This window comes from Papilio machaon, chromosome 15 (genome assembly GCF_912999745.1).
Source record: "Papilio machaon chromosome 15, ilPapMach1.1, whole genome shotgun sequence".
NCBI classification, from domain to species: Eukaryota; Metazoa; Arthropoda; class Insecta; order Lepidoptera; family Papilionidae; genus Papilio; species Papilio machaon.
Window position 1 is genome coordinate 7495366 of NC_060000.1, and position 15475 is coordinate 7510840.

The 15475-nt window shown below is 33.5% G+C and overlaps 1 protein-coding gene across 3 annotated transcripts in view; it reads right to left on the minus strand.

Annotated features, from left to right (window-relative positions):
* The window catches only part of LOC106713114 (stress-activated protein kinase JNK), a 78112-nt gene that overhangs the window by 33609 nt on the left and 29028 nt on the right, over positions 1 to 15475 (minus strand). For all 3 annotated transcript variants that reach the window (XM_045681158.1, XM_045681159.1, XM_045681161.1), the window contains exon 2: positions 12489 to 12518. The gene's annotated coding sequence lies outside the window, so the exon portion shown is untranslated. The remainder of the gene's footprint in view (positions 1 to 12488; positions 12519 to 15475) is intronic.

Consider the following 15475-nt stretch of genomic DNA (forward strand, 5'->3'; position numbering starts at 1 on the left):
AGGACCGATATGTAAATTTTTGTTTTTTCATTACTGTTCATAAAACCCACCATAATATATAAATTGTTGGCTTAACGACAAAAAAACATCTTTTTTCACATATCTAACGAACATAAAATATTTTTGGTCGAGAAAAAAATACAATATTCAACGTGTTATCTAGATAAATAAAGACTGCCATAAAAGGACTGCTTCAAAACGCTGACCCTTAAATAAATGCAAACTGTTTTTTTTTTATATCATAAGTTGGCAAACAAGCCAGCGGCCATCTGAATTCACCGAAATAGTGTAGCGACTGCTGCCCATAGACATCTGCATCAGATGCGTTGCCCATACCTCTAATAGACAGAGGAGGGAACGCACAGAAAGAAAATTTTTCCCCTTTCTATGCATTCCCTCCTCCGTCAAATCCACATCCCCTTTTCATAATTTCCTTATAAGAGAAGGGTGGAAAGCCAAAGACCACTAAAATTAGGCAAGTTACGTTACTATACTTACTATCATTAACGAGGTACGAACAAAATAAAATAACATATCATGTGTTTTACTTTTAACAAATAAAACGTCTTCGTAAATTGGAAAAACAATAGTAAAGTTGTACAGTTTTTTTTAAACAAAGATAACACCGCTACAAAAAATCATCTTTGTGCGGTAAGATTTCAATTGAATATTTTTTAGGTTTCAATTTTAACATGCCAATTGTATAGTTGAATGGACTGCACAGTACTCGCGAGCCTCGCAATCAAGTCCATTCATGCTACAGTAAACTCATGTAAATATTACTACAAGCTTCTTTCACACGAGAGCGGCGCAGTGGTAGAGCAGCACACAATGCAGTTGTGCTACTGTTAACATACACTTAATGTCAAAACAGTACAGGGCTAAACAAATTTTAATACTTTTGTTTATTAAGATACGATGGCGATTGTCTCATTTAACGATCAAATCTATGTCAATGTCATGTCAAATAAAATCAAAATTCTAAAATCTTTAAAAATTACAAAAAAAACAGCTTAAAATGGATTTGAACGTGTAAATAATTGGAAACAGGCACAACTAATATGGATTAGTATGTCTTTGTATTGACTTTCCTTTTGGTGTTACAAATGCTACTGCCTTCCACAACGATCCCAACTAACGATTGGTCATTTAGCGTGAAGAGCAGACTTAAACTTATTTTCGGCGAACAATAAGGATAAGTGTGAAAAATTGATAATTGTTGTTGTGACACGGAAAAGATTTATATTATGGGCGGATTTCTCTTCTTGTTCGTCGTGTCAGGCGGCGCCGTCAGAAGTTTGATATCTTACACCTTAGACAGCAAAGCTTCTCAAATCAACGGAATACTCAATGTCTAAGATATGGAATTTAAATGGAATGAAAAAATAAATGTCTCACACTTGATAATGTCAATATACTGGCACTTTGAATCACCAGATCGACCTCATCTAAAGGGGTGAATAATGTTTTGAAAGACACTTCGGACGATTATCAAGACAAGTTGTGTTCTATTTACAAGTTTTTATTACTAATTTTTATTTTTGGTGTATTTTATGAATTTAGCTATTATGTTATATTTAATTTTAAAAAATTCCTCCCAAGTAGGGTTGGCGACAGGCAGGCGGCCGGCCGTAAAAACTTAAGCCAAAACTTTAAGGTTCATAAAACCTTGTGTGCCGACCCTACGTAAGTGGGATAAGGCCAGGGAGATGATGGCGATTGTCTCAAATATTCTTACTAGGCCCATTGTTCTGTTTCGGTGTGTTTATTGGAAAATGAGAGGTGAAACATGTTTTTCTTTTATAGAAAAGGTAACAAACGACATTATAATGCAGTTATTTTAACAGCATAAAACCTTTCACTAAAGAAAGAAACATTTTTCCGTCGCCATTATCAGTAATAAGGGGTCGCTTAACCTCTTTCAAAGAAAAATTGTAGCGTACGTGAGGTCTTTGTGAATTTATTGTTGTATATTTTTAACTGCTCCTAGTAAATTATTATTAACGTTTGTCCAGTAATACAATGTGATAGTATTAGAGAAAAAATGTTTTGTTATTTTTTGTACTAGCTAACTTATTTATTAGTCTATATGTGTTCTTCCAGTTTATATTCTAAATCTATGCCAAATTTCAGCGATATCCATGCAGCTGTTCTGGAGATACCTTCTAACAAACATCCATCCATCTAAATATTCGCATTTATAATATTAGTAAGAAGTAAGATTTTCTAGGCTAACAAAATTTTTAACTTAGGTAGACTTAAATATTTTTATTACTCTGCTTCTCCAGTTAATGTTTATCATTAAAATAAATATAGTTATTTGTGATATTAGTACTGCCCTTACTGAGTATTAAATCAATCTGTTGTATTTTAGGTAAAAAATAATTATTTGACTTGTCAGAGATATAAAGAATATTTATGATTTGTATACTTTAGAAAGTTGTACAATTATCTAATACCAATTTAACGCAAAAGTTTGTTTGAATAGCCTTATAATAAACCTTACCCTTTACCAAGAGAAGTAATTCAAACGTTCGTGGAATATTGCCTACGTTCCATTGCGTGCTATCTATGACAGGCAATTATTCAATACAATCTGGAGCAGCAATGTGTCTGGCGCCGTAAACTATTCGAGTCAGTAGGTCGAGTGAGTCGGGAGGGGCAGGAATGATGACTTGTTTTCAGGAGTGGATAGATATAAATCAAGATGAAGTACCATTAGGGTACGAATTCCATTTCATATGTAGGTCAGTAGACTTACGAACAAACTGATATACATAACATAAATAACTACATAAATCTTTTCATTAAAATAACATATTTCTCATCGGGATATTGTCTATCTAAATACAACAGCCCATTTACCTTTTTATGTAAAAAATTACAATTAAATCGACTACTTTGTAAGGATGTCCATAATAAACGGATATAAGTATTTATAGTAACATTATAAATAGGAAAGATACGATGGTTTATATGGCGCCGGAACTACTAAACTGATTAGAAAAATTATTTCACTGTTGGGAAGATACACGAACACGTAGGACAATGTAGGGGGCAACAACTAGTTTTAAAAATATTGAAGATTCAACACAGAAACGTTTTATGTATAAAGCTAGTGATTTTGTGACGAGATTTTATTGTCCATTACACATTACATCTCTATCGTTTCATTTGCAACTTTTATTAAATTAGATCCGTTACGATACTATGAAAATGTAAAGCTTCACTGACCGTATCTACGACGCGTAACGTTGCATTGTTTTCCCGCACGAGTTTAGGCGGAAAATTGCGCGGAACCGTAGTTTAATTATAGCCCCCTAGCGGCGAGATGGGATACTAAATTTATCGATATCCAGTTATTAAGCTTACATTATAACCTCTAAAGTCACGTAAAGTCAACTGGCTGGCTTATCCAATTACACCTGAGCGGGGAATTAACCGCCTTCCAAAGTTTACGTTCGATTACATCACTCTCAGTGTATATAACACATCATGTATATAACTTCATTTAGATTAAATTAGTATGTTTAAAATATTGTTTCATTTATATTAAAATACTCAGTATTATTTACGATTGACATATATCCTTAAAGTAACAATTCTAGGGATCTTAATAACGTAATGATTTTGGTCTTTAACAGTTCTACCTCTCGTCGTAAATATGTAACAGATTTTAAATTTATTTACGCTAATTTTATCTTACACTTGTAGTAACTTTCAAAAAATAATACTAGGGTAGTTCGCTACCTCGAATTATTATTATTTCCTTTCAGAATCATTGTTCTATTTATAAGTCTCGAAATATTCTGAATAAATGTTTTCCTTTTGTTCCTTTTCGTACGCACTTACACATGACTTAGTACAAAGATGGTATATTGATATTTATTAATTTCTAGCTATACCGGAAACGGAAGTCGTATAATTAATTGGTTCCATAAATGGAACATATTAACATTTCTCCGTTACACTTATCGCGCTGAATATTTAGAATTACTTCAAACATGACATAGTTTTATAGCAACACAAATAATTTGTGGGAAAAAATAAGGCCATCTACGAGGACGCAGCAATGGCAAGTTGCGTGTCCATTGACCATTATTCACGTCGGAGCGAGATGTAATCGGTGACATTAACGGCGCAATGTACGCCGGACTCAAAATAACGTAGCAGTCGCTACGCGCCTAGCTACGACGTAGTTACCGGAGAGAGTATTTTTGTCGATTTTATTTCTACTTAATCGTGGATTAAATGACTAATTTAAGTCGATTAATTTTGATACCCGTATTATAATTTTATATCAAATATAGTGTATTAGTTCGTTTAACAATTAAATACACAAAAAATGAATTAATTTTCCTCAACTTCAATCATTCAGTTTTAGGTCCAAACGATACAACTAAGTTTGTTGTAGAAATACATTGAAATATTTGTGTACTGCAAATAGACTTGTTTATATTCTCGTCGCCGACAAACTACGCCGCTCGGCGATGGCGGCGCTAGTGTTTGCGGAAGTCTCACTCATCTTTATTCTGGAGTGAGCGCGGAAGCAATTGATGTACTTACTACACAGACTAACTAACAAACAGAGCAAACAAATTTATTAAAAAATAGCCTAAATTACTCCCGCACTCATCAGTTACACTCCAGTAAAAGTCCTGTAATCCTTTTAATTCGATAATACATACAGATATTCCATTTTTATTAATTGTGTAGACGAGACAATATTTGATTTAGGTGCACAAAAAACACATTATATTTTAAATGCTAAAATATATTTATCTGGCTCTATAGTTCATTTACTTTATATTTATGTGAAAAAGAATAGATTTCATTCATTGTTAAGTTGTAGAAAACTAGCGATGCCAACAGCATTATTTGAAAGTAAAGTTATTTTTTTTGTTAAAAAAAATACACTTGAAATTAAGTATGTTAACTCTGTGGTGAGGTGATCTATGTTTGGGGCACGTAGCAACCAATTGTCAGTAGAATGCGCGGGAGGGCGCAGGAGGGCGCAGGGCGCGCGAGGGGCGAGGATGGGGCGCTCCGAGGGTAGAATGCATAATTGGGCCGCGTCCGGATTTCTTTCGTGGAACCGTGTTAAGGAAGCTTGTGAATTTACACTCCTTTGCGGTTGTTTGTGAAATTTCTCAATGAAGTGGTTTTTCACTGGTATGCCTGGCGAGTTCATTTTCTTACAAAGAAAATTGTATTAACATGAAATGTGTAACAAGAGTATGTTCCTGGGGATACAATTAATTTTCAAACTATAACATTTAAATCAGTCGCCTAAGATAACATAACTTATTTAAAGAATGTGCAGGAACATAAGAATTCCCGAGTCGGCAATGCTTTCGGAGAGAAAACTTAAGTTAGGAATTTTCAAAGTCGTTGTAACTTTAGCGGCACATTGTTATGCTTATTTGCGAGCGAGGCGAGTGCCTTTCGTGGTTGCGAATGGGCGAGTTTTGCGACATAAATAACAATTTAATGTCGCCATGCGCGGCAACGATCGTAGCTACGAGGGTCGAAAAGAATAAAAGTACATTAGCTAACAATATGTAAAAAAAATAAAAGCGGATTTAAGCCAGAATAATAATTATCCTACTCTCTTTTTGAGAATAGATTCACTGCATGACCAAATTAGCAAACCCTTTGCAGAACATTCTGGAGTGTTTATATTTTTATTCCTAGCAAATTTCAATTATCAAAACGTACAATACAAAGACTCTAAACAGATATTTCTGTCGAAAATAAAATATAACGATATGAAAGATATAGGAGCTAAATACTGGTAACACTCTCGTCCTCGCACACTAAAAACGTAATGACACGCTCCAGCGGTGCATTGGAAGAGTCAGCATAGTGCTTTGAGTCATGGCCCACTTGCAGCCGCCGCGGGATAATAGCTAGTAAGATAAAGGCTATGTGTGACGCCAACAAGACCAATGTTTGTGTTCTTAAACGTTTTCCTTTCATATTATTATCGCAAACTTTTTTCGTTTTGTTTATTTTCGACGAGACATATTTTGTACACCTCGTAGTCGTTTCTTCGACACATTTATGAGTTACAGTATGTAGAATTACTACAAACTTCCCTCAACATTGTTATTATAAAATTAATATAGTTATTTTAGTGCATTGAGCCTTTAAAGGCATCATTATATAGAAGAAGAGTAGCTAATATAGTTGATATTGACTTGTCTGCATCCACTCGGCACTTTCAATATTAGCATTAGGTCTAGACTGAGCAATTACTGCCATTAGGGAAATTGAAGTACCGTAAAAATAATAGACCACTAAATGACTGAATTACGTGCCTGTGCCTTTAAGGAAGGTTTACAAAGTCGATAGTATTAACCGTGGGTTTCTGAGACCGATCTGATCTCAGTTTAAAACATATTGTTATCTCTGTTTTGTCTAATATAATGACAGGGGTGACGAAATGTTTTTACACAGAGTTTGTGGTCTCAGAAACCCAAGGTAAGTCACACTTTAGCGTAAATGTATCGTAATTGTTTCGAAAAGAAACTTGGAAATATTATTTTAAAATAGTTTTTAAAGACATAAAGTGAGACAAAATTGTCTGCATGATTTTAAACTTTTGAATTTTTTACTTATTTATTCATTCAAATGTGTAGTAGAAAACTTTAAAAAAAGTAAGCCACAACTTCTGCGATAAGCTAAGAGTGAGTTGTAATAACGAATTCAAACGTATTTTAGAAATTGCAAAGTTCTTTTTAAAATTACATCGCAATGGAATATAAAGATATGAATTCAATTTGGCTAACACCGAGCTGGGAGCAGAATCATAGCGGCTTATGGACGTTCATATCCCCTTTATCTATAAACATTTGAATATTTAACGTTGAAATAGTTGAATGGATTTTTTATAAGAAAACATTTTAAAGAATTAAAAGGTGTAAAAATGAAAAAGTTTTTTTGGTGTCTAATATTTGAAATTACACAAAATTCTATAATCTATATATATAAAAGAAAGTCGTGTTAGTTACACTATTTATAACTCAAGAACGGCTGAATCGATTTGACTGAAAATTGGTGGGCAGGTAGCTTAGGACCAGGAAAAGGACATATGATAATTTTTACCCCGTTTTTTTTATTTTTTTTTATTCCGCGCAGACGGAGTCGCTGGTAAAAGCTAGTTACAAATAAAACTAAGTGTATACGTCCCTGTATAAATATATTTATGTATGTAAAAAATTATACACATCGATTCTCTATGCAAAACCAATTTGGCAACAAAAATGGGATCGCAGCAAAAAATAATGAAATAAACAATAAACAGTGTTAAATGGATATCTATATTAAATGGCAAGTGAGAGCGCCAAATAGTCGGCGTGGTGAAATAAAGTTACGGTGTACACAAATTGGCAACGGTGTACACACATTGGCAATTGTACACACAGCGTTCATTCCAATTGGTGCATCGCTGGCACGGAGCCAAGTACCATACGCGGTACAATTAAACTTTCGTCAATTAGAACGTAATAATCTAGAAGCAATGGTTCATGTAATGTTTAGTTTATGTTAAAGCGATAATGTTATAATGTACTAGCTTTTACTCGCGGAATAAAAAATAGAAAACGGGGTAAAATTATCCTATGTCCGTTTCCTGGTTCTATGCTACCTGCCCACCAATTTTCAGTCAAATCGATTCAACCGTTCTTGAGTTATAAATAGTGTGACTAACATGACTTTCTTTTAGATATATATTGGCTTTTACCCGCGACTCCGTCCGCGCGGAATAAAAAATAGAAAACGGGGTAAAAATTATCCTATGTCCGTTTCCTGGTTCTAAGCTACCTGCCCATCAATTTTCAGCTAAATCAGTTCGACCGATCTTGAGTTATAAATGGTGTAACTAACGCAACTTTCTTTTATATATATAGATAGATAGATTAGGACAGTGGAGATTTACTATAATAGATCTAGCACATGTAAAATATTAAGAACCTAACTCAGAGTTTTATATAACACGTTTATAAAGCAGTTTCATTTCATTGCATTAAGTTTAACATTACGAAGTAGAAACGTTTTTTCCATACGCTTTCTCTGGCATCATTCTACATCTGTGCAGAGAGTAATAGGTCCACGACCTCGTTACAGCCATTGTCCTGCGTCAGTTCACAACTCACTTCAGCTGCATTTGCAGCTTTACAAAAGCGTCCTCCAGTTGTTACGAGCACTAAACCTCTTCACGGTCCATTGTTGAAAGTATTCGTACAGGTCGCGAAATGTTAATACATAAAAAAACTAATATTAATTGCAGGCTTAAAGTATTGTTTATATTTTTATGACATGAAAAATTAAACTATATTTGATTCTTAATTTATCATTAACAAAATTTATTTAATTTGACTTTTATTTTTAATTAGCTGTCGCCCGCGACTCCATCCGCGCGGAATTTAAAAAAAAACTTAATAAGTAGCCTATGTGTTCTTCCAGACTATGTTCTACAACTGTACCAAATTTCATCAAGATCCGTTCAGTCGTTCCGAAGATATCTTTAAATAAACATCCATCCATCCAACTAAACATTCGCATTTATAATATTAGTTAATGAAGTTATATTGTATATTAGCTTTTAGCCGCGACTTCGTTCCCGCGGAATTTAAAAAAAGGAAATGGGATAAAAAGTATCCTATGTCCTTTTCCTGGTTCTAAGCTACCTGCCCACCAATTTTCAGTCAAATCGATTCAGCCGTTCTTGAGTTATAAATAGTGTAACTAACACGACTTTCTTTTATATATATAGATAATATTAGTAGTACAAACAACTTCTTATAAGTACCAAAATAAACGTTTCTCGGCAATTTCACTAAAATGATACATTTCCGCAGAAAAGAGCGCGCAAGTACCGCAAATGTGCAATGACATAATGAAAGCATCTGTACGCAGTACGGTGGGCGTAACAGCGTACATCAAGTGTTGTATGCATCACGATATTCGCTGCATCCGTTTGTCGCGGAGAGTTGTATCGCGTGGTGTGAAATCAAAAGCCTCAGCAAGAAAATGCAACTGACGGTTAACGCTTTGCTTTATAAATCAGTATGCAAACGACAGGTAACATTGCGAGATAGGTAAAAGCAATCGCTTTAGACATATCTTTGAGGAGTGAGATTGTAAGATTAATATTGCCAAAAAGCATGCAAATTGAGACAATGCCAGACAACTGTAGTGAATATTTTACTAAATAATGTTAAAATGTAGCCTAGCAAAGCTCATTAATATTAATTTTAATAAAGTAGGTAAATTCAGAAATCCAGTTGATTTCAACCTCTCAGAGTCATTAATAATAACAACGACTTCTTAACGAGCCATGTCATCTTACACTGTTTTAGTTTAATTAAAACATTTAGAGTTAAATACATGTACATTATAATGTACATTACATAATATAAATAAATGTTCAAAAAATCATTATATAAATAAATGTACATTATTGTGATGAACTTTGTATTGAAAACTAACATTACATAGAGAGCTATTGCATTACAAACGCGTGAATAACCGAAACGGATGATTGATCATTTTAAAATGTTCCCTGTAAAGGTAATCCTACAGCATCAAAGCATTCACGAGTGAAATAACAAAATTGAATTTATATAATTTGACGGCGCGCGCCGCCGCTCCCCAAAATAAGCAATATTGCTCACGAACGTCACCTACGGCTAGACTTGCGTTAACACCGCATTTCGCCTGCAGACCTTTATATAAGATTCTGAGTTATAATTGGAATAATATTCAAACCATGTTACATTAGCTTTCGTACGCCGAAACGCATAATAATAACCTTCTTTCAAGTCCAAGTAAAGTGTAATAACTAACAAATAAATTAACTAACACATTTTAATTTGTCAAATAAGTTCCAACAAGCTTATTCAGGACTTACTTGGAAATTGTGAAAGCCTTTTAGTATTATGAATTAGCCCACAGTAAATAATAAAAAAAGCAACGCATGAGGTCCTCAAAAATACTAATTTTAATAAATTTAAACTTATAAATTTGGCAAAAAAAATTACCAGCGTTTGTCATTTTATGACAAATTAAAGGCTTAATATTAAGACATTTTCCAAACATTTGTACAAAGATGTGTCACACCTCCATTAAGTAGAGTGATAGCAGAAGCAAGAGGGAGTCAGTTATAATGTTACGTGACAGACATCAAACAGAAACAAAACTCGTTACCATGTTCCGACGTGCGCGAGGTAACGATCATAATCGGTACGCTCTTTGATCTGTAGCCTACTGATATATGTTAACAAAGTTAATATCTTACCTTTTTATGACACTCAGACATCATTATAAAGCAAAATAATGGTACAAAGTTTCTTAACTTTTTATATAGACGAATATGTCATTTTATATGCAACAAAAAATATACATTTACTTTAAGATTTAAATTTACTTTAAGATCTTGTTTCAATATTTACACAATATTAAAAAATGCACACAAGATAAAAAAGTTCCTATGTCCGTCTCCTAGTTCTAAGCTACCTGCCCACCAATTTTCAGTTAAATCAGTTCGACCGATCTTGAGTTATAAATAGTGTAACTAACACGACTTTCTTTTATATATATAGATAGATTTCCATGTCACAATGTTAGTTACCGTACTCCTCCGAAACGGCTTTACCGATTTTTATCAAATTTTATATGCGTATTCAGTAGGTCTGAGAATCGGCTACTTTTCATACCCCTATTAAGTTTATTTTAACTGCGCGCGGACGGAGTCGCCGGCGACAGCTAGTTATAGATATATTTACTAACGTTTCGTAACCTCGTAGACTAAAAGCGTAGAAGCGTAGCTACTAAGCTACTACGATACTAAAAATAAAATAGACAACTCGTCTAACTTCTTAAGGAATATAAAATTAAAAACTAGAAATCAAAGTTGCAAGTATACGAAAGATTCCTAGCCTCGAAATAAACATCACAAACAAAGGAAAGTCTATAAATTTTTACGACTGTAAAGTTATAAAGTACATTGTGTAAGTTACCGTCTGATAGATCAAGTTATTTATAGCTCCAACGCTGAAGCCCTAAGTTACGGAGACTGAGCAATTTGCTTGGGGGAGTGCGGAGCGCGGGGTGGTGAGGGGCGCGGGAGCTCATCTCGCATTCATAGCCGCGAGTCAAAGCTAATGTAAACCGTTTTTGACGCAACTACACTCAGATGTCGAGTTACTATTGACCTGGTACTATAATGGAGATGTAAATAAAATATGATTTTATTATAATTTGTGTCAATTCAATGTTTATTCATGCCAAATAATTTTGTAGTAAATAATTCATATAATTTATAATATGAAAATACTTCTGAGTCGGTCGTACTTTTCACCGGGGAAATCAAAAATTCGATTTATTTAATGAAAGAATAAAAAAGTTACATATAATATATGAAGAAAATAATTAGTCATTTAACTAGTTGAACGATATTTCAAAATTAAACAAAAGAACATAAAAGTACTAAAAATACTTAAGTTCGAAGCTTTCACGTTAAAAATAGATAAGTTCTCCACATCAGGTACGTAGTAAAAAGATAAAAAAAAATGAGAGCATATGAAAACTGTACCTAAATGGGCCGTGACTGGCCTGAGGGTAGCTAGAGTTGTATGCCGGCTCGCCTCACTTCCTGCGCCTTTCAATTTAATTATTCACCAGCAGGCACACAGCGAGCCACGTCGGCGATATGTAGGTATTTAAAACATAACATGTGTCTGGCTACAGTGAAAAAGAATTTTAAATTTTACAGTCACAATTTCATAACGTATATTGCAAGAGTGACCACATGTTAAAAGACACAACATACAAAACGTAATGATGAATGATACCGTATTTTATTCATAGGTAAAAGTAGGAAAAATACATAATTGTAGAAATGCCTCATGGAGTCGAGCGTCAAAAACTATATTTTCATTTAAATATGTTAAGCCGTACAATTTGAAACATACATAACTTCAACATTGTTGCATGTTGCCTGACAAAACTCCATCAGTATATATTTTCATATAATACCGGTATATCAGAGTGTGATTGCTTTTCAAAGAATGTCTGGTTAACATTAGGACCCTCATCCGGTAGGCGAGCGGGTAACTGTAACTTTCCACCGCAGAGGTTTATGCAGCACATGGCCCGCGCCCAGTGACGCGTCAAAACTCCAATTACGCTACTGCTACGGTTAAATTCCTACAAAAGTAAGACAAAGGAAATTGAACTTTGTCTACAGTACATATGGACCGAAATTGTGTATATCATTGCTACACAGGAAAAATTTATTGATATTAAAGTTGGAACAAATTTGTAATAAAGTTTGCTGACCCTTTTAAAACCTTTTTTGCCTAAAATAAAGCAGAATTGCTGGAAGAATGTATGGTAGAACAAATTGTTGGGACTGTGACATCTCATCTACACAATACAAAGCTGTAGAAACCGTATTCTGAATGTAATTTAAAAAATATACTCACCAACATTATCAACAACGCAATCACGTCTATCTGAAACATAAAAAAAATCATTTTGCTTATTGCCTTCAATAAAATAAGTCCTTAATTTGGTTAAAATACGAAGAATAAATATGCAAAAAGGAATTAACGACTTATTTGGTTAAAAAGTAAAATATATGACTTCAATAAATAGTTTTAAAAATATATAATATACTAGTACCTGCAATTACACATAGTCAACATAATATGTACAAATCACAGCATTACATTGTCAGTCGAAATAAAAATTTACTGACTACTGATTTTTTTAAATTGAATTTACGAGTACTGCGTAAATACTCTACATTGGAATGGTTTTGAATCCAATACAAGTAAAGCTTTTATTGGATTGGTCGGAGATGCAGTTTTACTATCGGATGCGTTAAATCGGAAATACAACGCGATATTTATTTCCATAAGCGTAAAAAGAAAAATTTTGTTCGTTCAAGTCTTTCGGACCGCAAAGTTTATAAGTAATTTTAAAGAAAATTTAAATTTTCATTTTTTTCTAAACACTTAGCGAGGTGTATAATCGTACTTTTTAACTGTACCTAAAGTTTAAATAGACTATATAAATTTTGTTATGTTACAGAACATAGATAATACACAAAGTATATTATTCAGATGTTACCAGACACTATTGTTTAATGTGTCTGGAGGAGCTAAAAATAACACCAATCTAGATTGTGACTACACCTTGTCATATCTAATGTCTATAGAGTATTGTAACAATAAATTATATTTTGTTAATGAATGTATAATAATTTAAGATTATCTTACTAATATTATAAATGCGAATGTTTAGATGGATGGATGTTTGTTTGAAGGTATCTCTGGAACGGCTCTACAGATCTTGATGAAATTTGGCACAGTTGTAAAACATAGTCTGGAAGAACACATAGGCTACTTATTAAGTTTTTTATAATTCCGCACGGACAGAGTCACGGTCGAAAGCTTATCATTCAATATCTTTACAGCTAGTCTGTTTTAAAAACTTTTTTAGACAATGACGTGATGAAACACTATTTATTTAATTGAAAATGTTTTTTAAATCCAGTTTTAAAAATATCTCCATAGCTTATTCTGTAAAATTAATGCTGTATAAATAAAATCGTGCCCGTTCGTCCATCCCATCAATCACTCAATGCACTTCAATGGCCGTGGTTACGCGATGCAGTCGGCCGACATTGTAAAGGTCCATCAAATGAGATTAATTCACAACAAATCGCGTCAGAGGGCGTCCGTGCGCTTGACGTTTCGACGGCCATTGCGTTAATTGGATCTCACTATTTATTAACGTAATACGACTGAAGAATGACAAAAAATCGAGAGAAAATCTAGTAGTCTAACACACTGAGAGTGAATCATGTAGTCATTTATTATAAACCATAAGAATACAATTTTTAATTTATATTACGAGCAAACAAGAGCTGTTATGAAATTAACTACAAAGTCCGAGGCACGTTGCAAATATATTTCCAAGCCCATTTCAGACCGCTGCTGCGCTCCGCCAATTTAGACTTGAATTTAAGTGCACTTTCTGGTTCCGTAGTCTTTATAATTGGACAGTTGATACACAGTTCATTAATACGGACTATCCTCTTCACAACGTTCCGCTTTTTATACAAACGAAACTTTTTACTAGATAGTAGCCAGTCGCTATTTTTTTTGTATACAACATCAACATTATAGTACTCGGGAATAATGTAGGATTGAAATGGTGAAAGAATTTTTGAAATTGATTCAGTACTTTATGAGATTATTCGTTAAAAACATAAAAAAATATTAATCCATCATCATCATCATCTCTCTGACCTATTCCCTCTCACGTGGTGTCGGCACACAAGGTTTTATTAACCTTAAAGTTTGGCTTAAGTCTTTTACTACTTGGGAGGAAAAAAATCAATGTTTCTGAAATTATTTGTTGGCGTCACGCTTTAACAAGAGCAAATTATTTTTTTTACTGTAACCTATTTACGAGTTTATACTTAAAAGATCATGCTACAAGTAATATTTAGTTATTAACTTAACTAGTTAACAGAAAAGGTAATTTAAACAAGTGTAAGAATACTAGAAAACGTTCGCTACTACAAGTCGTTATGTTTAATTCCAATGCGTTCGTTTTCAGATAAAACTTTTATGACGTTGCAAATGCTTAACAATGCACATTTCTAAGCAAACCTACTTTCCCGTTATTATCGCGATACTTTCAGCTTAACACAATAGTTTGTTTAGTTGTTTCAAGGAGCATTTAACTGTCGCTTTGTTTTTAGAACAGTTATACAAAACTATAGACTTTTACTATGAAAGCTGTACCAAAGTAGGTGTCTTATTTTGATATCTATATATATAAAAGAAAGTCGTGTTAGTTACACTATTTATAACTCAAGAACGGCTGAATCGATTTGACTGCAAAATTGATGGGGAGGTAGCTTAGAACCAGGAAACGGACATAGGATAATTTTTACCCCGTTTTCTATTTTTTTTTCGCGCGGACGGAGTCGCGGGTAAAGGCTAGTAAATTTATAAAACCTCTATTATTTCAATGTCATAATCTCTCAGATATTTTTCATTTATCAGTTCAATATTGTAACGTGAATTGTTCTTTTATAAAAAGGTTTTATATGCTGATATCTTACTAATATTATAAATGTGAATGTTTAAATGGATGGATGTTTGTTTGAATGTATCTCCGGAACGGCTCAACGGATCTTGATGAAATTTGGCATATATGTAGAGCATAGTCTGGAAGAACACATAGGATACTAAGTTTATTTTTAATTCCACGCGGACGGAGTCGCGAGCGACATCTAGTATGTTTATAGTTTTATATCGTCTATGATTGTCATTGTCGGTTGCTAAGGGAGAGTTTGTTGTGATTGTCAATTAAAGCAGACATTAAATAAAGCTTTTCGATGACTAAACTATTTGTTTATTTGTTAACAGTATGGTTATAAATTGCTTGTATA